Source organism: Phacochoerus africanus, chromosome 4 (genome assembly GCF_016906955.1).
Source record: "Phacochoerus africanus isolate WHEZ1 chromosome 4, ROS_Pafr_v1, whole genome shotgun sequence".
Lineage (NCBI taxonomy): Eukaryota > Metazoa > Chordata > Mammalia > Artiodactyla > Suidae > Phacochoerus > Phacochoerus africanus.
The window spans coordinates 3,882,818-3,906,938 of NC_062547.1; the positions used below are offsets into that span (position 1 = coordinate 3,882,818).

A 24,121-nucleotide genomic window follows, 5' to 3' on the forward strand; every position below is an offset into this window, starting at 1 on the left:
AAACGTCCTACGACGCCCTTTGATGCTTAAAGAGGAATCATGAATGCGAAGACACGAAAAAATTAGTGGAATTTCAAATACAAAACAATTGTAGCCTTGTTAGGATCCAGGGTTTCCAGGAGGGAGGGCCGTGGGCAGGGCTGTTAAGCCAGGATGGCGTGCTGGCCACGGCCGCCCCCTCCTTCGGCAAGATCTGCAGAGCGGGGACGAGGGGTGGGGTGGGTGTTTCTCCAGGGCTGACGCAGTGCCGGGACACTGAACGCATGCAGGAAATATGTGAGGAACGAACAAACGAACCAACAAGTGAATGAATGAATGAATGGCTGGAGACAGGTGAGGGGAGCAGGTGGGCCGCGTCCCTCCCCTCGGCCCAGTGAAATCCACTCTGCTGGGGAAGCCCTGTGTTCCCAGGTCCCCAGATCTCGAGGTGGCAGATCCAGATCCAGGGCCTCCTGGCGGCTGGGACTTGCCTCACCCATCCGCAGGCACCTGGCCAGGGAGAGTCAGAGAGTTCCGCGGCCAAAGTGGGGCTCAGGGGGTGTCCGCCCCCTTCCTGAGAAGTCACACTGTCTGGTCCTCTCTCCCTGCCAGGGTTCCAGGGACCAAGCCCTTGGTCCATCCAGCCAGGGCAGGCCGTGTGCCCTCCACACCCTTGGCAGCTGCTCGAGGAGATTCGAGGGAGGTGGCCCTCGGGGTGAAACAGCGCATGAATGAAGGAATGTGTGGCAGGAAGTGACAGCGGTGACTCAGGATTACTCAGCCTGGAGGCGGCCAGGGGTTTGCGAATGGCCGTCTGTGGCCACAGCAGCCCCTCAGCCTCCCACCTTGGGGCAGAGGCCTGTTCTCCTCTCCCAGAGCCCGTCCCTCCTCTGGCTTTGTGCCCAGATGCCTGGAGAACGCAGGGAGGAGGGCACGTGGCAGGTGCTTGGACCGAGTCCGGGAAAGGAGCAGGAGGGGAGAGGGGCCGAGCCGCTGCCTTTTCCTCCCAGAGGACCCAGGAGGCTCCTCAGAAGCCCATCTCATCCAGCATCTTCGCTTCACAGGCAGGGAAAGCAAGACCTAGAGGGGAGGCGACCGGCCAAGGAGCCCATGAAGCTGAGTCAGGAAGAGGGGGTCCAATCCCCCCGGTCCCAGCTTGGATCATTGATCCCCAGGCTACTGTCCAAGTGGTAGAGACCCTGGGCACCCTGTATGCATGCCCGCACTCCATCAGGGAGGCCCACCGAGGTCTCAGCTAGAATCATCTCCCATGGGCCCATTCCCTCTTTGAGGTGGACTCATGCTTAGTCCACTGTCTACCAAGCCACCAACCCATGCATTCACCATCCGTGACCCCTTCGTTGTAGACTGGCTGCGTCCTCAGCATCCCTTTGGGACCACACACACGCGCGCGCACGCACACACACACGCGCGCGCGCACACGCACACACGCGCACACACATGCACGCACACACACACATGCGCGCACACGCACACACACACACTTATCCTATGTTCATTTATACCCCATTCTCCACAACTGTCCATCCACCCTCATCCATCCAAGGTTTGTCCTTCGCCCACCCGTTCATCCATTACCCATCCACCCATCCATCCGTCCACGCCGTCATCCGTCCATCCATCCATCCGTCCATCCGTCCATCCACCCATCCTTCACTGAACCAAGCTTGGTAAGCCTCAACAGCACGGCTAGTCTTGTGCTTTTCCTCTACAACCTACTCTTCCATGGCCCTCTCCCTCCTCTCCAGCCACCAAACCCTGTCCATCCCAGTAGCCTCTGTAGCTCAGGTCATGGCCTGTGACCTTCAGGAGCTCGGATCTGGACCCAGAAAGCTCTAGACCAGGCAAAATGTCCTCTGCCTCCCTCCTTGCTGGCTGTGGAGCTTGGTCTTCTGCCTGCTGTCTGTTATCCCTCACCTGGTTGGGAGGAGAGGTCCCCAACCCCCACTCCCCTGCCATCTTGCAGGGACAGCAGGCTCCGTGCCTTCGGGAGAAGGCGGGGACCCAGCTCCAGGGCAGCAGAAGGATGAGCAACGCTTGCTGCTTCCTGTCTGGCCCCAGCCTGCCCCTCCCCGCGAGCCCGGGTGCTGTCTGCAGTCTTTGGCTGCAGGGCCTAATTAATTCTGGACTGGCCGGTGCTTTGAGATCGCTGGATAAGAGGGAATTCCAGAGGAGCAGCTCAGCCTCCTAAAGCCGTGATTGGTTGGGTTTCCCATAATCATAAGATCTTACAGCTTTTGCATCTCAAAATGCTTCTCTCCTATGATTGGATTTAGTGCCTGTAGCCACCACGAATTGGAGGGGACGGTCAGGAGGGCGGTTGAGAGACCCCTGGACCACTCAGGCCTGTGCCACCCTGGGCAGGACTGTCCTCAGAGCCCTCAGTCTCCTCCCACCTGGTGGGGGAGGGGCGGGGGGGCATGAGGTCAACATGACACCTTTTGCTGAAGAACCCACCACGGTGCCCGGGGGTTTGTTGCAGGAGGCGTGGCCAGTGGGGGGAGACCGGCAGAACGGATGGGGTTCCCCCACCTGCCACTGAGAAACCCATCCCTGCAAGAGGTCCAGAGAGGCCCCAGACATGGGGCCCCAGCACCCCCCTCCTCGGGCCACACCCTACGAGTCCCTTCTCAGAGTCTGCCAACCTCTTTTATTTTACCCGCTATGTTATCGTTCTCCGACATTAACTGGGAGACCCAAGCAAGGTAGCCAAAATCTCTGCAAGTAACAAACGGCCGCAACTGACAGATGGGACTCGCAACTCAGTACGGTACCCGCGTGGCCAAGCCAGGGCAGGGACCAACGCCACTGGCCGGTGGACGGCCCCTCTGGGCATCCACAGTCAGGGGAGCCACGGACAAGGGAGCTGCTGCGAGTCTCTGGGGAGATTTCTAGGGACACCGATTTGCTCTGGGGAGAGGCCCCAGGCCCTGGGAGGCGGGAGTGGGCTGGCTGTGCTCTCGCTCCACGGGCCCTTCTCTTTGGTTTCAGGCTCAGGGCTGAGGCCCGCCCCGTTTCCACCTGCCTCAGCTCTTCCCAGACCAGCTGAGGTGCCAGCCCTTAGATTTCCCTTGTGTCCCCGGCACCCTTCTGGGGCAGCCCCACGGCTCGGGCAAGGTCTTGGCGGAAGGCCTCCAGGGCCAGGCCCCCTGCCCAGGCAGCCAGCCCCTGCCCCCTCCCCTGCTCCGGGACACACCCAGAAGCCAGCTCCCAAAGCAAACCAAGCCCACCAGGACTCCTCGCCATCTTTGGGAAACGTCTGAGCTGCTGGGTTTGGCTTTCTGGCTCAGCAGGGCCCCTGCCTCCCTCTCGGCCTCAGCCTCCCCGTGCTGGGCCTCACCCTGAAGCCCAGTCTCTCCCCAGCTGCCCGGAAGCCTCTCCCGGCCTCCACGACATGCCGGGGGCCTCTCCCTCCCAAGCCTTTGCTCGTCCCCGGCCGCCTGCCTGAGGCCCTTCCCCACCACCTCTCCCAACCCCTACCCCCTGGCTAGTCTCTCTTCACCCACAGGGGTCTGCCCAGCAGCCCCTCCTCCTGGAAAGCTGCTCTGACCCCCTGACCCGGCCGCCCCTCCTCTCCATATCTCCTGCTAAGGCACTGCCCACCCTGTGTTCTCACCATCCTGCTGCCTGTGTCTGCCTCTGCCCTCAGACTGGCGGCTCAGGTGGGCGGGACTGTGCCAAGTTGCCGATGTGCCTGGAGTGCCCAGGACCCGGGGTGCTCCAGGTCTGGCTGATGCACGAAGAATGGGTGATGCTGACAAGACCCCAGGGCTCCCACTGGCCCTGGGAGGAGCGCGAGGCTGGGTTTGGGAGTCCGGGCCTTGATTGCATCCTTTTCTTTGGCCCTTTGTCTTCCCTTGTCCTTCGGTCCATCCCAGTTGAGGAGGCAGGAAACCCGAGGGGCAGGAGGCCATCAGACGGGAGGCAGGTGCCCGCCTGGGGAGCACCGAGGCCTCTGCCACCGTCCCGACCTCCCGTCTCTGCCCCAGCCTCCAGGGACAGTGAACCCGGAGGCAGGAAGGAGGGGCCCAGAGGGACTCAGGCCACATGGATGCACGACCTCGGGGCCCTGAAAGCCCCACGAGCACCCCACCCCCTGCAAACCTGCAAGTGCCACGGGAGCTGGGAGGACACGGGAAGCAGGAGCAGGTCCTGTTTTGTGAATGAAACCAAGGCCTGGCTCCCTCTTGTCACCCGGGCCCTGGCGGCCTTGCCTGACCACTCTGTAACCTCAGCAGGAGCGCTGACCAGAAGGGGAACTTCAAAACCTAAGTGTGAGTCAGACGGAGGAAAAAAGAAGGAAATTCTTCTGCGCTCCCTCCCCTCCCCCCGCCCCACAAGGACTCACGCTGAGACCAGCTCTGGGGGGTGGGGGGAGAAGGGGTTCGAATTACAGGCCCCGACCCTGCAGGAGCCCCCGGACCCGGGATCATCCACTGGTCACCTTGCCTGGGCCCTGGGCCCCTCTGCAGCGAACAGCCACCCCACTCTCTCGACAAGGGGACGGCTGCGGAGGACCCTTCGGCCACTCTCTCCCAAGAACCACACTGAGCACCCACTGTATGCCGGGGCCCGTGTTGTGTCCCTGCGTGTCTGTCCCTTCGGACTGCCTCGGATGGAGGGAGCCAGTGAATACGCACGAGCAAGTTGAACAGACTGATGGGCTAGAGATCCAGCCAGTGACTGTGACAGGGCCTGGCAGGGCACCAGGGGAGGGGGGGGGGGGACACGGGACAGGAAGGTGCCCTCAAGGAGAACCACAGAGCAGCCGGGCCAAGCATGCCAGGGGGCGGAGGGGCTGCCCCACCCAGGAGGCAGGGCACGACGATGTCCTGGGGAGTATGGGGAGAAGCAGGCAGGGTGGAGAGGGAGGTTTGCGAAGCTGCGTTGGCCTCCTGGGCCAGAGCGGGGTTCTCGGCAAGAAGCGAGGGCGCCCAGTGCCCCGGGGGTTCCCGCCCCACAGATGGTCACCTCTGGGGAGAGACCACAGCCCCCCCTCGCCCGGAGCAGGCAGGAAACCCCCTCCCCCCGGGGAGGGAAGGCGGAGGGATGCAGGGCCCGCTGGCCCAGCTCCGGAGCCGGCTGCCTGCCAGACCCCCAAGCTTCCTCCTGGGCCCCGTCCACCGCTTCCCCCTGCTCACCCCCCCAGAGGCATCGGCTCTGCTGTCCCTTTAAAGGGGCCTGAGTCAGAAAGTTAAGAATGAAACTGACTCATGGTGGAACCGGTGGTCACCGGGCTGGCCGGGTGCCAGGGCTGCGGCGGCAGAGGAAGCCGGGTGACCGCAGCTGCCTGTGTGCGCTCTGCTGAGAAGGGCAGAAACCACAAAACCCCATTTGAAATTCCACCGTGCAGCCCGGCTTGTGTAATGAGGTTACCCCTCATAATGGGGGCATTCAGGGCCCCCGCGTGGGCCTGTAGGGCTGGGGGCTGCCCCCCCCCAGGGCCAGCTGATGATGACGTCATCTTCCATTAAGAGTTTCTCCCCACCCCGCCCTACCCCATTAAGGAATTAAAAAAAAAAAAAATGCACCAGGAAACTAAAGTGAGAGCCAGAACGGAAGTCTTGGTTTTATTTATAGTTGATAACTTATGTCCGGCCTGCTCCACGGGAGGCCCAGCAGAGAGGATAAAGCCCAAAGGAGGGGCTGACAAAAATGCCCCAGGCCCTAGGCTAATGTGGCACCGAAGAACAAGGCTAAAGCTCCATTCTGAGCTCCCTAGTGGCCAAAATAAAGAGGGCATGACACCACGGAAAACTGGGATCCTTGGAACCTGGATTCAGATCCCAGCTCTGCCACAGATGAGCTGTGAGACCACAGACAGAATCTGCTTTCTCACCTGAAAACAGACAGAAAAAGGCTGAATTGGTTTGGAGGCCCAGGCAAGGCACCCAGTGCTGCCAGGATGCATTTTACAGGTTCTGCTGGTCCAGGACCTACAAGACAGCACAGTTGCCCCTGCCCCTGCACCTCTGTGCACGGCAGACATCACTAATGGATTGCAGCACACTTTCTCCAAGCCAGATCCTGCCTGAGAACCCCATGGCACACACTTCTCCAGGGGACCACCACCAAAATGCCAGAGTCGGCCTGGGGACCAAGCTGCTTGTCATCCTGCCTGTAAGCAGCTTACGAGAGCCTAGGAGGGCCTGGTCACCCTGATAGTCCCAAGACCTGGCTGGTGCTCTCACAAGGTGAGCACGCAATAAAAAAAAATTACACAGTAAAAGAGGGAGGGAGGAGTTCCCTGGTGGCCTAGCAGTTAAGGATCTGGCTTTGTCACTGCTGTGGCTCCATCACAGGCCTGGGAACTTCTACATGCAGCAGGTGCATCCAAAAAAAAAAAAAACTGAAGGAGGAAGAGGAGCTTCTATTGTGGCTCAGAGGGTTAAGGACCCAACATAGTGTCCATGAGGATACAGGTTCACTTCCTGGCCTCACTCAGTGGGTTAAGAATCTGGCATCGCTGCAAGCTACCATGTGGGTCACAGATGCAGCTCGGATCTGGCGTGGCTGTGGCTATGGTGTAGGCTGGCAGCTGCAGCTCCCATTCAGCCCCTAGCCTGGGATGAGGCTGAAAAAATAAAAAGGAGGGAAGGGGAGAGATGGAAGAAAGGAGGGGGAGCAGAGGGGGGACAGAGGAGGGAAGGCAGCAGGGTCCTGGATGTGGGCAAGTCATAGGGCTTCTCTGGGCCTCAGTCTCTTCATCTGTCAAATGGAGGTTCTGGGTAACCAGCTCACGGAGTTGTCACAGGGTTCAATGAGGCTGGGCTCTGAGCTGCGGGCACAGAGGAAGACCTCGGGGAGCCTCGCCATCCTCCCAACGAAGGGCCTGAATCGCAGTGGGAGCAGGGGTGCCCCGCCAGCCAGTCCCCAGCCCCAGGATCTAAGCACCCAGCAAGCACCCAATATGCACTCAGCAGGCACCCAGCAAGCATTCAGCAGACACTAGCAGGGACCCAGCAGATACCCAGCAGATACCCAGCAGTCACCCAGCAGACACCCAGCAAGCACCCAGCAGGCACTCAGCAGACACCCAGCAGGCATTCAGCAGGCACCCAGCAGGCATTCAGCAGTCACCCAGCAAGCATTCAGCAGACAACCAGCAGGCACCCAGCAGGGACCCAGCAGGCACTCAGCAGGGACCCAGCAAGTACCCAGCAGGCACCTAGCACCTAGTAGGCACCCAGCAAGCACCCAGAAGACACCAAGCAGGCACCCAGTAGGCACCCAGCAAGCACCCAGCAGATGGCCAGCAGACACCCAGTGCCCCAGGGCAGGGCCCAGGTTGTAGCAGCGAGGGGTCATGGTGGCGTGGCCGGGCCTGCCTCTCTTCCTCCACCACAGGCAGTGGCAGCTCCATTCCATCCCCAGGCTGCCACCCGGCCCCCTCCCAGCTCAGGGTCATGCAGGGTCCTCCTGGTGCTGGCCAGAGGGCCCCGTGAGGTACAGCCGAGTGCTGCATTCACGCGGGACCATGTCATTTCCATCCAGAGCCTGTTTCCTGTCCGCCTCCTGGCACCCCAAGCCCACGGCCTTTTCAACTTCCACTCGAAAGGCTGATCTCAGGGTGAGCAGAGCTTGGGCCCGGGGTCCACCCTTCCCCTGGCAAAAGCTGTGTCCCAGAACCCCTCCATCTCGTCCCAGGGGGACCCCCATGGCATCCTGTGGCACACCCGAGGTGAGGCCAGGTCCTGGCCCCCTGGCTGGAGGCCACACTTGGCCCCCTCTTCCGGCTCCAGCAGCCGAGGTCACCCCAAGTGGCCTTCTCCCCATGAGGTGGCCAGGCCCGAGTCAAGAAAGGGACTGCGGGGGCCCAGCTTTGGGTCCCCCCCCACGGAACATCCCTCCCACTGGACAAGCCCCTGCACTCGACGGGGACAGGCAGTGGACAAGAGGACAGACAGCAACACTCCCAACCGTCGGCAGGCCACGTTCATTGCCGCGAAGGAGGCAGACTCAGCCAAGTCAGGGGAGGGCCCCCGCTGCTGGCCAAGGAGGCGACCTGAAACCAAGGACCAAAGGCAAGAAGCAGGTAGCAAGGGGAGGGGGGAGCAGAGGCTGCTGGAGGCAGCGGAACAGCCCGTGCAAAGGCCCAGAGCATGGGATGGGGACAGAGCGTACACAGGACGCCCTGCAGGCCAGCCCTCCGGGTGCTCAGAACAGACACGGACCTAAGGGCCAGGGAAGTTGTCGGAGGCGGTGAGCGAGGCGTGACACGACTTGATCTAGGAGCTGAGGAGAGCACGCCTGCTCCTGAGTGGATCTGGACTCTCAGGAGCCCAGCCTCCCCTGCGTCACCTCCTCCAGGCTGGATGCTCCCGTCGCCTCCATCAAGACAAGGGCTGGTGGCCGCTCCGTGCCTGGGTCCACAGCTTCCAGGACAGCCACATCTTCACTCACCAGCCCGGGACCTGAGAGGCGGAAAGACCTGTCCAGCCCCCCAGGGCGGCCCCGGTCCAGGAGCCCCTCCCACCGTCCTTGGAGGAAGTGGGTGAGCTGCCTTCTCCGCCCGAGGTCACTGGGGCCTTGGGGACCATCCTGGCCTCTGCACCAGGCAACAACCAGGCAGAAGCTGGCTGAGCTACCTCGGGTGGGAGGGCGGGAGGCCTTGTGCCACGGAGCAGCCCCGTCTCGGCACCGCTGTGGTGGGGAGGTGGTCACCGGAGGAGGACCCGACCAGCTCAGGGTGGCCCCAGCCGTTCCCAAGAAGTCTGTTGGTCTCGCTTCCAAAACACCTCCGCGTCATCCTGCCTGGTCTGACCACGCCGGGCTCTGCAGGGTTCATTCCTGGCTTCACAGCGGAGCCCCCACCGCCCTCTGCCTGCTCCAGCCAGGGGGCTTCCCCTGAAGTATAACAAATGCCCTGTTCTCGCCCCCAGACCCTCCAGGGCCCGGGCACCTCACTCTGGATAAAACCCAGGCTCCCCCAGGCCTGACAGCCCTCGTGATCATGGGCAGCGTCTGTCCCCCAGGAAGCCCAGGCCGGGGGACAGACCCGACAAGTGCTCCACCGAAAGGTTGGAGCCCAAGGGAGGCCCCAGCTCGCTCTGCCAGGGAGCCCCCTGCCACGATGCCCGGATTCCGCAGGGGCAGGGCCTGAGCTGAGCTACCCCCCAGGAGGCAGGGCGGCTGATAACCAGGAGAAACATCCCGAAGCAGCTGCTGCTCACTGGCTGGTGGAACTCCCAGATGCAGCTGCCTGGCAGCCGATCAGGCTCTCTCAGAAGGGGTGAGCTCCCTGGCCTCATGGGCATGAAAGCTGAGACCCTCACTATGGGGGTTGTGGAAGCACCCCATCCAGAAGTGATGACATCAGGAGTCCCCTCCCACTGTCTCCCAGCACAGGAGTGACCAGGATGCAGAGATAGTTACAGTGTCAGGTGAGACAGCCCTGGGCATCTGGCTTCTAGCCCCGTCCCAGCCTGGCCCACCGAGCCACCTGCGGATTCCCGGACTTACCTTCCTCCTTTGAAAGAGAGCGAGCATGTGGATGGGGCCACAGCGGGAAAAGAATAGAATCAAGGCCTCAGAAGGGAGGTGGGCGGGGCAGTGTGGGGGCGGAGCAGTGTGGGGGCGGGGCAGCCGGGGCGGGGCAGCCGGGGGCGGGACTTTCCTCTGGCCACCATTGCATCCCCTAGGGTCAAGGTCAGGTTGGAAAGATAGCCAACCCAAGACCCCCCCCCCCCAACTGCAGATGAGTCAGGGCACCCCGGTTTGTCTGACTCCTTCTTCATTGATCCTGGAGCCTCCAGGGACCAGGGGTTACACGGCCGGGGTGTCTTTCATTCATGCCTTTATTCATTCCTTCACCTTCCGTTTGTTCATTCGCTTCATTATTGCTTCCTGGGCAACGTGAATGATAATCATGAGTGCATAACTACAGAACATTCTCGAAGACTTCCCATACTTCGGCGCCCCTGACACGCAGTAACTCATACACACATACGGCGCCCCCATGAGGCCATTGGGTGGGAAGAGGGGGCAGTGCGAAGCCCAGAGCGGAGAGAGGCGGCCCTGCTCAGTCGGTCCCGTCTGCCTGGACCCTGGCGGCAAAACGAACCTAAGACCCACCCGAGGCGGGGTCGCAGCCAAGAGCCAAGATCCCACCCCAAAACTCAACGGGCCTTGCAGGCCTTGTCAGGACCTTGCACTTTATCCCAAGGCAGGGACCCTGCAGGGACAGGACCTTATCTGCCACTTTAGAAGCTTCTTCCGGTCACTGCGTGGAAGGGGTTGGAAGGGGCAGGAGAGGAGGCGACCACGGTCACACGGTTTGGGGTAGGAGACAGTGGTGGGGTGGAAGGTGTCTCTGACAGGCTCCAGGACAGAGTCGAAGGGGCGTCCAGACAACCCCTGAGAGGACAGAGACATCATTCCGTGAGATGGCGAGACAGGGGGTGACGCAGGAAAGGCGTCGATACCGACCCCCGCCTCCCGCCCCATTTACTGAACTGCAGATGCCTGTGGACCGCTGCTAAGACGCCCCGGGCAGGGTCTGCAGCTCCACGAACGGCGGGGCGAGCCTGACCCCAGCCAGCCCCTCCGCCCAGGCATTCGTGGGGGCCCTGGCAGCGCCCTCCTGGGGTTCCTCCCATTGACACCTGCTGCGCCCCCACCCCCAGCCCCCGCAGCTCCTCCGCACCCACACCCCCTCCCACGGCTTTCATGCCCATCAGCGCCACCTACTGGCTACTGAGGATAGGCCCCCGGTAGTGTCCTGATGTGTCCCCATTTTAGAGAAGGGAGACCTAAGGCCAAAGGGGCCTAAGCGCCTCCAGCGAGGGAGAGGTGGAGGTGGCCTGAGGCCTCGGGGCTCCTGGCCTGCCGCTGTTCTCCAAAGAGCCCCTTCTGAGGAGCAGGTGGAAGGAGGTGGGTGCCCAGAGACCCACCACTACGGCCCACTGTGACATGCCCACAGTCCTAAATGCTTCCAGCACCACCATGCTCACCCCAGACTCAGTCGCACCAGAGCCTAGTTGTGGGTCAACAAAGGTCATTCCTTTGAGCCGTCTGCTTCTGTGACACCCCCCCCCCACTTCTGTTCTTTCCAAGACCCCCTCGGCTGATTGATTAACCAAAAGCACTACTTTCCCTGCCAGCTTTGCCGACCATGAGCCGGCAGCCAAATAGGACACAGGGAAGGCCCCAGAGGATGACGGTAGCAGCCCTAAAGCTGGTGACTGTGGGCTCAGCCCGTGGAGGTTTGGGCCTCACCGCTGTCTGTCTGAGGCCATCAGGTGACCCTGGGCAATGGGCAGGACCAATGTGGGTTTTTAATCTTAAGATGTGTCACAAGGTACTCCAGGCCCTTGAGATAAAGCTCAATGGCTTCATCCAGGAGCTTTCGTGATTTTTCCTCCAAAGTGACTTTGTCTGAGATTCTAAAGCCGGGTCAGCACAGGCAGAGCACACGGAGCAGCACCCTCCATTTCTGGACTCACGGCAGACAAAACGAATCAATGGTAGATTTTGCAATCCAGTAACCCAGGCAACGGATCCTTGGGGATGTTTGGGGTCTGAGGCTCTGTACTCGATGAGATGGCCACTCGGCTTTGTCATGAAGCCCCCCTAGGGTCTGACTCTCCTCTCCAGCTCTGGAGCTGTGGCCGCTTTGGGCCAAGACAGTTGCAAGATTGTAGAAACCAGTACAATCGAAGAATGAGGTAGCTGCCTACCTCTCTCTCTCTCTCTCTCTCACACCACACACACACACACACACACATGCACACACAGGGACGCAGGCAGAGCAAGGCCATGTGCGTCACAAAACATCTCGAGCAGAGTGGAATCAGGGCCTCGTGGAGCAGGGCACCAGCCAGCCCCGTTTTAGGCCCTGACCTGGTGGCCAAGACAGTTCCTGGCACACGGAGGATACTCGGGTTCAGCCTGGGGGCGGGGGAGGCACGCCTGCGGGTCCACGCGCCTTTCAGAGCAGCCCTGGCCTCCCCAGCACTGTCCCCTGGCTGCATCAGTGTCTCCGCTATCTTGTTCTACCCTGACTGTCATCTGTCCCCAGGAGTGATGGGGGCTGAGGGACAACGTTCCCATCAAACAGCTGCTGCGGTAAAGGCCTGGAGAGGTTTCCCGGGAGTCTTTAAATGACCAGTGAGACGACATTGTGGACAAATGCAGAGTGAGCGATGGGGTGGGAGGAACGGGCCCTCTAAGGGGTCTTCCCCGCCCCCCCCCCAACCCTGCTCCTTCCTCAGAGAATTAATCTGTATCAAGAGAGGATCTAAGGAAATGGCCGTGTTTTAAAGGCCCCTGCTTAATGGTCCCTTTAATTAGAATGGGTCTCTATTGGTGTTTCTGCTGACCCGCAGGGGGAGGGCGGCCTTGCCCGAGTGAGTGCCTGTTGACCCAGGAATTCCTGCAGCTCAGCTCTGCCCCCGCTCGTGGGCTCACTTAGCAGAGTTCAAAAGAATGGCTTTTTCGGCAGCAGCACAACAGCCAGAGCTCCGAGTCACTCGTCTCGATCCGGGCACCTCTGTGGGAACCTGGAGCCAGGACATTCCTAGGGAAGGAAGAATGTGGACGCGGGGACAGCTGGGTCCGGGCCAAGGCCAGTCGCCCAACAGGCTCGACAGGCAGAGTCTGAGCTCCAGGGAAGATGGACTCTGAGCCAAGGACAGGCATGTGGGCAGGGTGGCACCTGCCAGGAGGTGGTCCTGGGAGCTGGGCCGTGATGGGAAATCTCGAGTGCGGGGAGCCCGGGGGAGGCGCGAACCCCCAGCACAGGGCACGACCTTCCCGGGGCCCATTCTGTCGCAGGTGGGACCTTGAATTAGTCTGGCCGGGCGACGGAAATTCAAACCTCAGATCTGTACTCTGGCCATTCTCGGTGGGGGGGGGGGGGCTTCTTGGTGGGTCTTCTCCAGCTTGGGTGACAAGCTGGCCGCGGGCAGTGCGGGCTGGAGGTCCCAGGGGACATGCTAGGTGTGCTGTCCCCGAGCCACCTGTGGGGATGCCGGTGGAGGCTCAGATACACAGACCTCAGGGGAGCAGGTTGAGCCCAGTTTGGAAGAGGCACGTTTGAGAAGCTCCCCCATCAGGAAAGACCACGTGGCCAGTTCTCCAGACCTAAGATGGGGAGAGGATGAAGCAAGCCATTCTTCCACAGCTGGGGGTGGGCAGGGGGGCATCCCCATCTTACAGACAGAGACACTGAGGCTCAGAGGCAGGGACACAGCCAGAAGGCTCTGGGGAAATTGATATGTGTCAGGCACACCCCCAGCCTCAGTGCATTCAATCCACACCCCCCTCCCAAGAGAATGATGGGAGCCATTCATATCCCCACGTTACAGATGGAGAAACTGAGTCACAGAGCAGTTCAGCGAGGTGCCCAAGGTCACCGAAGAAGCTCGAGGCTAACCTGAGGTTTATTCCCCGCCATCTGACCTCACAGCTTGTATTCTCACCTACAGGAAGCCTACTTCCCAACCCTCTCGCCCTCTCACCAGGGTCAGTTGGAATCCCAGAGCCTCTAGCCCCCAGAGAAGTTCTCAGCACATATCTGAAATTACGCCCTGCGTGCAGCATGTTTGGGTCAATTTTCCCGCTGCTATCATTTTCACCGGCATTCCTGGGTGTAAGACGTCTCAGCTTGGCCCCGGGGTCTTATCGATGGAATTACCAGGTACGGAATGTGGGACCCCCCCGCCAGCTTTATCTCAGGAGACAGGTGGTAATTACAGTATCCTGTGCTGCCAGGTTGAACCCACAGGACGGCCACCGCACCTGACCCCTGCCGAGCGGGAGCTGGGTCAGGCTGGGGTCAGGCCTTGGGGCTGGGTCGGATCAGGAAGCGTCTACACCCACCCCTGCGCACCCACCATTCGAAGGACGGTCATGGCATTTGGCCCCAGCAGCTGCCCTGTGAGGGAGTCACCATCCACCGATGCAGAAGTGGGGGCTCAGGAGGACAAGGCACCTGCAGAGGCCACCCAGCCAGCAAGTGGCAGAAACAGGGCCCAGACCCAGACATCTGGACCTCAGTCAGTTCTTCCATAAATACATCCTGAGTCAGGCTTATTCGGGGCCAAGTTCCAAGATAGGGCCTGGGAACAAGCAGATAAGGAAGACTTTACGCCTGACCCCGACAATCTCAGGGTCAGCAGAAAGGAACACAGAGAAAGCAACCATTCACTGGGGAATATTACTCAGCCCCGAAGAGAAAGGACACGTTCTGACACATTCTCCAGCGTGGGTGGGCCTGGAGGGACCCCCGTGCCTTGGAATGGGCCAGGTGCCTCCAAAAGGAGGCATGTGACATACTGCCACTTATGCGAGGCCCCTCGAGGGGTCAAGGTCACGGATACAGCGTGTGGGAGGGTGGGGGTCGGGGGCTGGGAGAGTGAGTGGTGAGCAGTTGTTTTTGGATAGAGACAGAATTTCAGTTCAGGAAGAGGAAAAAATCCTGGAGATTGGCTGCAAAACAAAGCGAATGTCCTTCAATGCTACTCAACTGGGCGCTTAAAAGAGGTTACGATGATAAAATCTATGTTGTTTGTATTTGATCACAATTTAAAAAAACATTTTTTTTTCTTTTTACGGCCACACCTGTGGCACATGGACGTTCCCAGGGAAGGGGTCAAATCAGAGCTGTGGCTGCTGGCCTCCACCTCAGCCACAGCAAGGCCAGATCTGAGCCATTTGCAACCGACACCATAGCTCATGGCAACGCCGGATCCTTAACACACTAAGCGAGGCCAGGGATCGACCCCACATCCTCATGGATACTAGTCAGGTTCTTAACCCACTGAGCCACAATGGGAACTCCTAAAATATTTTAATAAAAAAAAAAATTTGCTTCATTCATTGGTTCCACAGCAGTCCACTTCAGCCCTGGACCAGGCACTGGGCCAGGTTAGTGTCTGGGGTGTGTGTGTGTGGCGGGGGGGGAGGCATAAGAGGCTTGCAGGTGCTAACACCCCAAGGCGGGGTGGGGGGGCGGTCAGAGCTCCATGCAGGCAAACGTGGCTGCAGCAACAGTAACTGCTGCCCCGTGGCCCCGGGGATGCTGGGCACAGTGCAGGCCGCCTTCTGCTCAGCTCTCAGCACCGTTCTCAGAGGAGTAATGATGAGCCTGTCTTGGAAAGGGAGAAACCAGGGCTCATAAGAGACGGTGCACAATTCGAACCTCATGGATTCGTTCTCTCTTGCCGTGTAACAAATTGTCCCCACACCGCGCGGCTGGAAACAGCAAATACTTATTATCTCCCACGGTTTCTGCGGGCGAAGCCTCCAGGAGCTGCTGGACTGGGTGGTTCTGGGCCAGAATCTTTTAGGGGATCGTGGTCAAGCTGGCGGCTGGGGCTGCAGTTATCTGAAGGCTTGCCTGGGGCTGGAGGGCTCACCTCCAAGACCCCTCCTTCACCCGGCCGTTGGCCGGAGGCCTCGGGACCCTGCCACATGGGCCTCTCCGCGGGGACTGCTTGAGCATTCTCGCAACGCGGTGGACACCTGACCCCAGAGCAAGCAGTTGAAGAGAGAGGCAGAAGCCATAGCACCATTTACGACACAGTCTTGGGAGTCCCGTGCGTCATTCCCGGGCATCTTCTGGCTGCCAGGTGAGCACCGTTCAAGGTGAAGAAGACGGCTCCACAGGGAGTGCACACCACCAGGTAGGGTCCTCAGGGGCCATCTGGACCTGGCTGCCGCCCCGGACCTATCTCTGTCCCACCAGGCACCTGTGCTCTGCTCCGAGGCCCCTGGGCAGTGGGAAGGTGATACCTGGTGTCGGAGGAGTCTTCAGAGACACCTGGGGACGGGATGACCTAGAAGAGAGGGTGTGCCAGGAGGTGGTACCAGCCCGAGAGGAGACAGAACCTGGACCATAGAGACAGGTGCGGGGCTGTGTCTCAGCTGAGAAGCTCGCAGCTCAGAGCTCGTCACTTTGGGGAGACACCGTGGATGTCTGGGCACAGGAGGAAGCACGAGGGCACTTGGGGACGGGAGGACAGGTGAACGGCAGTGCTTCTGGCTGTGGTGGCCAGAGCCGGGAGGCTTGGTGTCAGACAGAGATCTGAAATGTGTGTGACCTTGGGTGAGTCTCCCGCATCCACACGGACCCTCAGTCTCCTCCTCTAAAAAATGGCATAATTAATCACTTCTCCCAGGCAAGAGACAGACTAGAGCCGCACGGGCTCAGGGGTCTGGCGCACAGGCCCAGCCTCTGACACAGCCCAGCCCCAGCAGCCGGCCAGCAGCCGACTCGGTCAGATACACTGTCCCCATGGAACACGAGTGCTCCCGTCCCCCCAGTTCAGCCAGTGACCAGGACTCCCACCCAGATTAGCCAGACCAATGGCTCCCTCCTGGCTGGGCTCAGGGCGAAAAGCCGACACCGCTTGTGGCTGTTGGAATGCCCCATTGATGAGAAATGATCTGGACAAATATTTCAGAGCCCCTTTGTCCCATTCCAGTGGGAAAACAGCACGGAACGTGGAACGCTCCTTCCCAGGACAGCTGCCAAAGAATTCAGACCTTCCTTCATCTCTGCTGGAAGTTTTGTTTTCCTTTTATCGAAAAGGGTGTCATCAGTGCCGCTGAAATAAAAAAGACATGCGCAGTTGAAAACGGGACCCGGCCAGCTAGAAAAAGGAAGGTCTGGGGGACAGAAAAACAGCAGAAAGACATGATTTTTCATCCACTGGGCATTTAGGAACCACAGCAAACTTTCCTCCCGGGACCATCAGACACAACTGGACAACGCAGCCTGGACAACGTAAGTGGTGATTCATTCCGGCGATAACACGGGTTAATTACCGTGGGTGTCTGGCTGTGGCAGGTGCTTGGTCCAGGCATCTGCTGTGACTCTTCGCATCATGCAACATGGACCAACTGGTTCCACGGCCAAGGTCACGCAGAGAATAAACGGCCAACCCAAAGCCCAGGCTTCCCCACCCCGCCGCCCTTTGACCTCCCAGGAGGGGAAGGGCCAGTGTGCCTAGAGGGGAAGCTGCGAAGCCAGTGACCAAAAACGCAAAAATGCTCGCGTGGAACCGGCTTGGGTTTTTCCACAGTACCCAGAAGCCATTTGAGCCGGCCTTGCTTCATGCCCACGGGTGGCTTTGGGCCTGGTACTAGGGATTCAAAGGAGTGGATGGCTGTGTAGACAAATCAAAGGATAGACAGAGGAACCACACAGTGGGCGGGTGGAGGCTGCCTGGGTCGATGGACGATGGATGGAGGATGCTGGTGGGTGAACAGGTGGAACGGTGGTCGGATGGCAGGATGGACGCCTGCGTGCTCAGCGGGTAGCCTGCTGGAATAGCTGCGTACCTTCAGGCAGGTGATGGAGGTGTTGGCTAGAAGGATGATAAACAGATGGGCGGGTCCAGAGGTAGGCGGGCAGTGGAAAAGTGAGTGGGCAGGGCTGTGCCCTAACTCCCCGTACCTGCAGGAAAGCGGAAGCCGGCCCTCGGAGGACAGGTCGTTCCTGAGCGTTGGCTACGTCGTGGTTCCTGACCTCGAGGTTCTGGAATCCGAGAGGTGAGAGGGGCCATAAGTGTCACACTGGTGTCCTGGCTGGGGGCCTGGAGAGGAGGACAGCCTCCAACAGCTGCCACCTGCCCCAAATGCCCACCTGAAATGTGTCTCTCATCCTGGCCTCGCCTTGTCATAACCGTGGACTCCAAGGTGGCCCCCACACTGGCATGGGTGGTTCCCTGTCTGGAGGTGGAGGAGGGACCAGCAGAAGTGTGGTCCCTGGGAGGCAGCTGTGAGGGGTCCTCTGAGACCTGAAGGCCCAGGGGGCCTCAGAAGCCTCTGTCCCCCGGGCAGGAGTGACAGCTGCTGACCTGGCCATGGCCCCAGTCATTCGGCTGGCTCTTCCAATGCACCTGCTACATGCAGGCACTGTGCTGGGTGACAAGAAGGAGAAGGTCTGCCCCTTGATCGATGTCACTAAAGGGAAGGGACAGCCCTACCCCCTGGGATACGGGATACAAGGTCAGCCCTGGGGCCAAGGCTGAGAGCCTGGCACGCGGTAGGGCTTCAGCAAAGGTGAATCCACTGGCTGAGTGGATACACGATAAGGCTAAAAAGCACAGACTTTGAGGCCAGAGGGGCCTGAGTCCAAGGTCCTGATTCTTCCCTTTCGGGGCTGGGTGGCCCCAGGATATCACTTCACCTCTCTGGGTCCCAGGTTCCTATTCTGTGAAATGCAAAGCTTAATGTTAGTTTGGTAGGATTTTTGTGAGGGCTCGCGGGGAGACGGCGTTCGCAAGGTGCTTGGCTCAGAGTAGGAGCTCAGCAGATGTGCTCCAGCTGGCCCCACCCCCTGGCCGCAGGGCTCCAGGCTCACCTGTGGGCGGCTGAGGCCCCGCCCTCCTCCTCCTGGCAGCTCCAGCCCCCAGCAGGTGACTGCAGAGGCTCTGGGTGCCAGCCCTGGGAGCGTGGGAACTTCCTGCCGCCCTGTTTGTCTTGGGCTGCTGGGGGAGGGGCTGCCACCCTCTGTCAGCTCCAGCGAGGCTCCTGCCAGGTCGCCCAGCGTGAAAAGGAAGAATTGTTCCCGTGACCTTTGCTTTCCTTGTCAGAGGTGATTTCAGCAAGTACCGCCCCTCTCCCCTAAAAGCCAGGCCAGCCTTGGTTCCCACCGCCTAAGGGACCACCTATGTACCTGGGCAGGCAGGGCCACTGGGAGAACCGGCAGCCTTGCCCCTGCTAGCGGGCGTGAGGCCCCACGCCCCTCTGTCCCCACCCCTGAGCCAGGAGCTGGCCGGGGTTCCCTCCTTATGTCAAGATCCCCCCACCCCTCACTCGGGCCTCGTTTCTCTTTGCTGAGTGAATACACAAGACTGAAAATCACAGACTTTGAAGGCAGGACCTTGCATGGGACCCAGCCCAAGGTCAGAGGCTCAGTCAAGCTCCCCACCCCCCCAGAGCAAGGCACCCTCTCCGCCTCTTGCTTCTACTCCACCCTGCTCTGGCAGGGTTAGTGCCAGTTTCTAGAGGTGGGCTACAGGTCTCCACCTGGTTAAAAAAGCTCTCTCCACTGAGTTTTTATCACTCCGCCGCACCCTCCTCCACCCCCTGGTCATGGTTCCCAGCCCGGCACCGACTGCACTTTCCCTGCTTTGACATGGCTGGTGGCCCCAGCGTGTCACCCTGGCAGCCGCGGAGCCTTCTGTAGATGAGCCATGCGGTGGCCACTGCAGGCAGCACAGCTGAGGTTAAGGGCAGCCTCGGATCACGGAGGCTCCGTTTCCGATTTTCCAGAAGATGCTGATTGTTAATGATCGTTGTTCTTTCCTTCTGGGGCGTAAAAAAGCAGGGTCAGCTCACAACCGGAAGAGCAGCAGGTCAAGGTTCCCAGAGTATGAAATGTCAGCCTCCGGCGGCAATGACATTCACCCAGAGGCACTAAAAATAGACGCCAAACAGAAGCATCAAGTCTCTGGAGGCTGGAGAAATAAGGTGAGCTTGGGGCAGAAACAACACTCGCTGATCACACGTGCGGCCCAGGGGCAGGGCAAGGGTTTGACTTTTTTCTTCTTAAGAGACAACAGGAAAGTGATCTTGAGAAGGGGCAGCCCAAAAGGACATTGCTCTTTCAAGGATGACCTTGCCAGATGTAAAATTCAGATGACGACAGAACCTGCAGCGAGATGTGACCCCGGGCAGGCTTGAGGTTTGGCAGATCTCATCCCCACTGGGCCCAAGAAGGCAGTGCTTAATGTCCTTTCTGCCATGGGGGACCAGCCATGGTAGGCTGACTGCAGCCAGCACGGTCCAAGAGAAACTTTGTGATGACAGAATGTTCTGTCTTTGCTCTCTCCCACAGGGAGCCGCTAGCTGTGTGTAGGCGTCGAGCACTTGAAATAGGACTATTGTGTTTCAGCCACAGAATTACTCATTTGATTTCATTTTAATTGATTTCGATTGAAATGGCCAGTGTTAAATAGTGGCTACTGGCTACCATATTGGACCGCATGGTTTTAGGCTCTAGGAGAAGAAGAGCTGCAATTGATTAGCAATGTCTGCCAGGGATACAGGATGGGAAAAGAGGAGACAAACGCCGCGTTACCAAATGACCAGGGGAACTGGCATGGACTTAGGTCACCTGAGGCCCAAATCCTTGATTCCGATGCCTGAACAGTTTTCATATTTAGAAGAAAATGCATCTGTGAAGTTTAGTGCTACATGTCCCAGCCTTTAGTTTCATGATCTTTGACTCCAGGCAACTGCCAGTCTCCTAACTGGTTTCCCTCCTTGTGGGACCCCGTTTCTCATCCACTCTCTATGTGGCAGCCAGAAGGGTCCTCACAAAATACTAATCCAACCATGTTCTACCCTGCTCAAAACTCTTGCTGGCTGGTCCCCACAGCCGTCAAGACTCTTCCCTTCAGTCTCATCCCCTCTTCTTCTTCTGCATTTCCACCCCAGCACACACCCCACTGATGCTGGCTGAGTCTTTTCTGCTCCACTGCTCAGGGAGCCCTGAAGACCTGGGCTATATCTCTTGCCCCATATTGACACCCACCACCCAAAGCACAGGACCTGAATACCTCCTACTGGAAGGCTCACATGATTCCAGGAACTCTCAGGTGTATTTTCTTATTATGCCCTTAAAGTAGTAAGACAAGTGCCATTATTGCTCCGTTTCACAGACAGGGAAGCTGAAGCCCAAAGGAGGGGGAAGGGTTTGGCCAAGGAAAAGATCAAAAATGGCAGATCTGAGATGCAGACCTGGGTACATGTTATTCTCAAACCTTGCTTTCTACATGGAGCAATCTGCCTCAACATAGTGGCTGTGCTGAGATCGGAAAACAGGTCCCAAGACTCCAGTCCAGTATTTCTTCCACAACTGACTCAACACATGGTAGGTGAAAGAAGGGACAGATGGGTAAGTAGATGGATGATGGGTGGATGGATGATGGATGGATGGATAGTTGGTCAGATGGGTGGGTTTGGGATGGATGGATAGGTGGATGATGGATGAATGGATGATGGATGGATGAATGGATAGTTGGTTGGATGCTGGATAGGGATGGTTGGATGAGGGATGGATGGAAGGATGGATGATAAATGGATGGATGACAGATGGATGGATAGATATTAGATAATAGATGACGGATGGATGATAGATGGATGAATGGATAGTTGGTTGGATGCTTGGGTGGAATAGGGATGGATGGAAGGATGGATGATAGATGGACGGATAGATAATAGATAATGGATGATGGATGGATGAATGGACAGTTGGTTGATGCTTGGATGGAATAGGGATGGATGGAAGGATGAGAGATGGATGGATGGATGGACGATGGATGGATAGATGGACAGATAATAGATAATGGATGATGGATGGATGGGTGGGTGGATGTGTGGATGGATACATGCATGCATACACTCATGAATAAATGAAAAGACAACAAAACGGTGAGAAGTGAAGTAAAATGTCATGACTAGGGAAGCGGGTAAGATAATGTCTGCATTTTTCTTAACCATTTTTCAGGTGTATCAAAACTAGCAGGTCAGGCAAAAACTCTTGGAGGCTTTTGTGTTTGATGAGATAAGTGAAGGGTAAGCTCTGTGTGCATATCAAAAAAGCCCTGGGCTGTGCCAGGACCTGCTTCTCTCTCACCTCCTCCTCTGCCACACCCCCCACCTCGCCCCAGCAGCACACGGAGCCCCTCCCCCGTGCTGCTTTCCCATGGGAAGGCTGGGAAACAATAGCAATTTCTTCTGAATGGAGCTCTCCCCAGAGCCAAAGAGTAAACAGGAGCCAGGGAAGAGCCGGCGGCCAGGCCAGCGTAGCTGCTCTGCGGTGATTACACAACCAGGACATACCTGGGAGAGGCTCTGATCCAGGGGATTTTAACAGGGGCGGGAGGAGGGCGGGGCACGCCCTGCACAGGAATGGCTGTACAGGTACCTGGCCCGGCTGGGAACTGGAGCCGGGGTGTCCGGGAGGAAGGAAATTCGAGTGTCACTTTCTGAGGGTGTTCTTACAGGAAGAGGGCTCCCCGCAGGATCAGTACCCACCCAGCGCAGCAGGGTAGGTTCTGTTATGTTCCCTTTTCCAGATGGAAAAAAAATAGAAATGGGGCACAGAGAGGTGGCATCTGGCTCCCAGCCTAGGGGGTTAAAGGAGCTGGAACACCTCCCACCTCCGCTTTCTCTCCATCCCCCACCCCCATTAAATCTTGGGTCCGTTTATTTTCTCCATTTTCTAACCATCGGTCCACCCGCTCAGTCCCCAGCAGTTCCCCTTCCCTCAGGACCTGCTTGGGGACAGGAGACAAAGTGAAACAGAACCTGGCCCTGCCTGGGGAAGAGGCACTTACCAACGAGGGCCTGAGACCATCTGTATGTGTCTGGGATGTGATTCTGGAACTTTCTGCCTGTGAGGCACACAGTCATTTTCTCACCTGATCTGCTGAGCGATTCCCAGGGTCCCTCTTGCTTGTGGCAGAAGAGCCTGAGGTCCCCAGAGGCTCAGAGGCTGCTCCCTGGAGACCCGGGGGCTGGGGAGGGCTGCCCGAGGGCGGCCTGCGTGGGCTCGAGCAGAGCATCCAGGAGCTTCTCAAGCAGAAGAGGAGGCAAGGGCCGCGGCTTTTTCTAGCCCCGAGCTGTATGCTCCAGCAAAGATGCCAGGAGGATGGGGGTCACCTGACCAGACCCAGAGACTGCCGGCCTCGGAGCTCCCAGGGTGGGATCGGAAATAGACCCCAGGGACGCTGGGGCAGAGCCTGGCCCGGCTGGGGGCAGGTGGCCCAGACCAGGGGCCTTAGCCCTCGAGCAAGGCTGAGTCAGACCAACCCTTCTCTGTGGGACCTTGGACGAGTGCCTCTCCTCTCCGAGGCTCAGCAGCCCCATCCGCAGACCGAGGCCAGTGGAAGGCATCTGTGTTGATGCCCAGTGAGACCCGGTGAGCCTGTAGATATGTAGGTGCACGGAAAACAGGGAGCCCTGCCTGCAGGCGAGGCCAGGTGCCTGGACATCCTGCTGCCTGAGCCCTCGGGGGCTCCTGGACAAACAGGTAACCCCTCAGGGGCAGGCACCAGGGTGCAAGCCACATCATGCCCCCCTCTCCTGCAGCACCCAGGGGCTGCCAAGCACCACGCACCGTTACGTAAGCCGCCTACCCCACCGCCACAGACCAGCCGTGTTGCCACGTAAATAGACTCCTGTATTTACCTACCGTGAGGGAGGGAAAGGCCTGCCTGGTGGGGGCGGGCACAGGTGAGCTCAGAGGCCTTTGGCTCTGACTTCTGTTCTGCACCAGGTGTGCACACATCCTGTGCCTGGCAGCCGGGCTCGGGTGCAAAGCCATGTCCTGGGAGCACAGGCCACATGCCTTTGGGTCACTTGCTTGGGTGTCAGCAGCCAGCTCTGGCTGGGGTGGGGGCGGGGTGTGGGCAGGGCTTCCTTTGCAGGCAGACGAGGTTGGCCTGGGCCACATCGGGGTGGCAAGCATCTGATGACCCCCGATGGCTCCAAAGCTCTGCCGGCTGCAGGTACCACTCACTTGCCCTGGATGGACAGAGGACCGTCTACACTGGGTTGGCAAAGAGCGCGGAGGCTGGAGGAAGGAGCCCTGGGAACTTCCATATGCCCTGCGTGCAGCCCTAAAAATAATTCATTAATTAATTTTAAAAAGAGCCTGCTACGTGCAGCGCTCTCTCTGTTCTCAGCAGGAGAACAATAGGAGGGGTCTCACCAGGCGCTGGATCTTAGACTTCTTGGCCTCCAGAGAAATAAATGTTTGCTATTCGGGGGGGAGGGGGGGAAGAACCTACTATGTGCAGAAAATCTTATGTGGTTTATCTTTAATCCCAGAAAGTTCTCAATGTTCATATTCTTTTTTTTTACGCAAGAAGAAACTAAGACTCGGAGAGTCAGATAAGTGACTCAAGACCACACATCTAATGAGATGATGGAGTTAAGATTTGAACCCATGTCTACCTGAGCCCAAGAGTTATTTCCAGTATATATGACGCCCCCCATGCCTCAACATTTTCACCAACATAGGGATAGTCATACAACCCAAGAAACGGCCTCACTGTGCCTTTGACCAAGATGGCAGCCTTGCGCGGCATTACCAGCTCATGGATGTTTGGCTGGATCGATGATTGGACAAGTGGGTGGACAGTCGGATAACTGGACAGAG

At 58.7% G+C, this 24,121-nt stretch overlaps 3 long non-coding RNA genes across 4 annotated transcripts; 1 reads left to right on the forward strand and 2 right to left on the reverse strand.

Moving 5' to 3' along the window:
• Positions 1–5,544: 5,544 nt before the first annotated feature.
• Positions 5,545–9,495, reverse strand: LOC125123913 (uncharacterized). The gene is made up of 2 exons (XR_007134238.1): positions 8,175–9,495; positions 5,545–5,839 (listed from the first exon to the last, which is right to left on the reverse strand). It is a non-coding gene; the product is annotated as an uncharacterized LOC125123913 (long non-coding RNA).
• Positions 9,496–16,484: 6,989 nt separating this feature from the next.
• On the reverse strand, positions 16,485–17,717 carry LOC125124845 (uncharacterized). Of its 2 annotated transcripts, XR_007134329.1 has the most exons (4): positions 17,591–17,717; positions 17,402–17,482; positions 16,771–17,312; positions 16,485–16,550 (listed from the first exon to the last, which is right to left on the reverse strand). It is a non-coding gene; the product is annotated as an uncharacterized LOC125124845 (long non-coding RNA). The 2 variants fall into 2 exon arrangements; XR_007134328.1 differs by having other exon boundaries at positions 16,546–17,312.
• LOC125124844 (uncharacterized) lies at positions 16,546–20,906 on the forward strand. Its single transcript, XR_007134327.1, has 3 exons — positions 16,546–16,729; positions 17,408–19,422; positions 20,616–20,906. It is a non-coding gene; the product is annotated as an uncharacterized LOC125124844 (long non-coding RNA).
• The last annotated feature ends 3,215 nt before the right edge of the window (positions 20,907–24,121 follow it).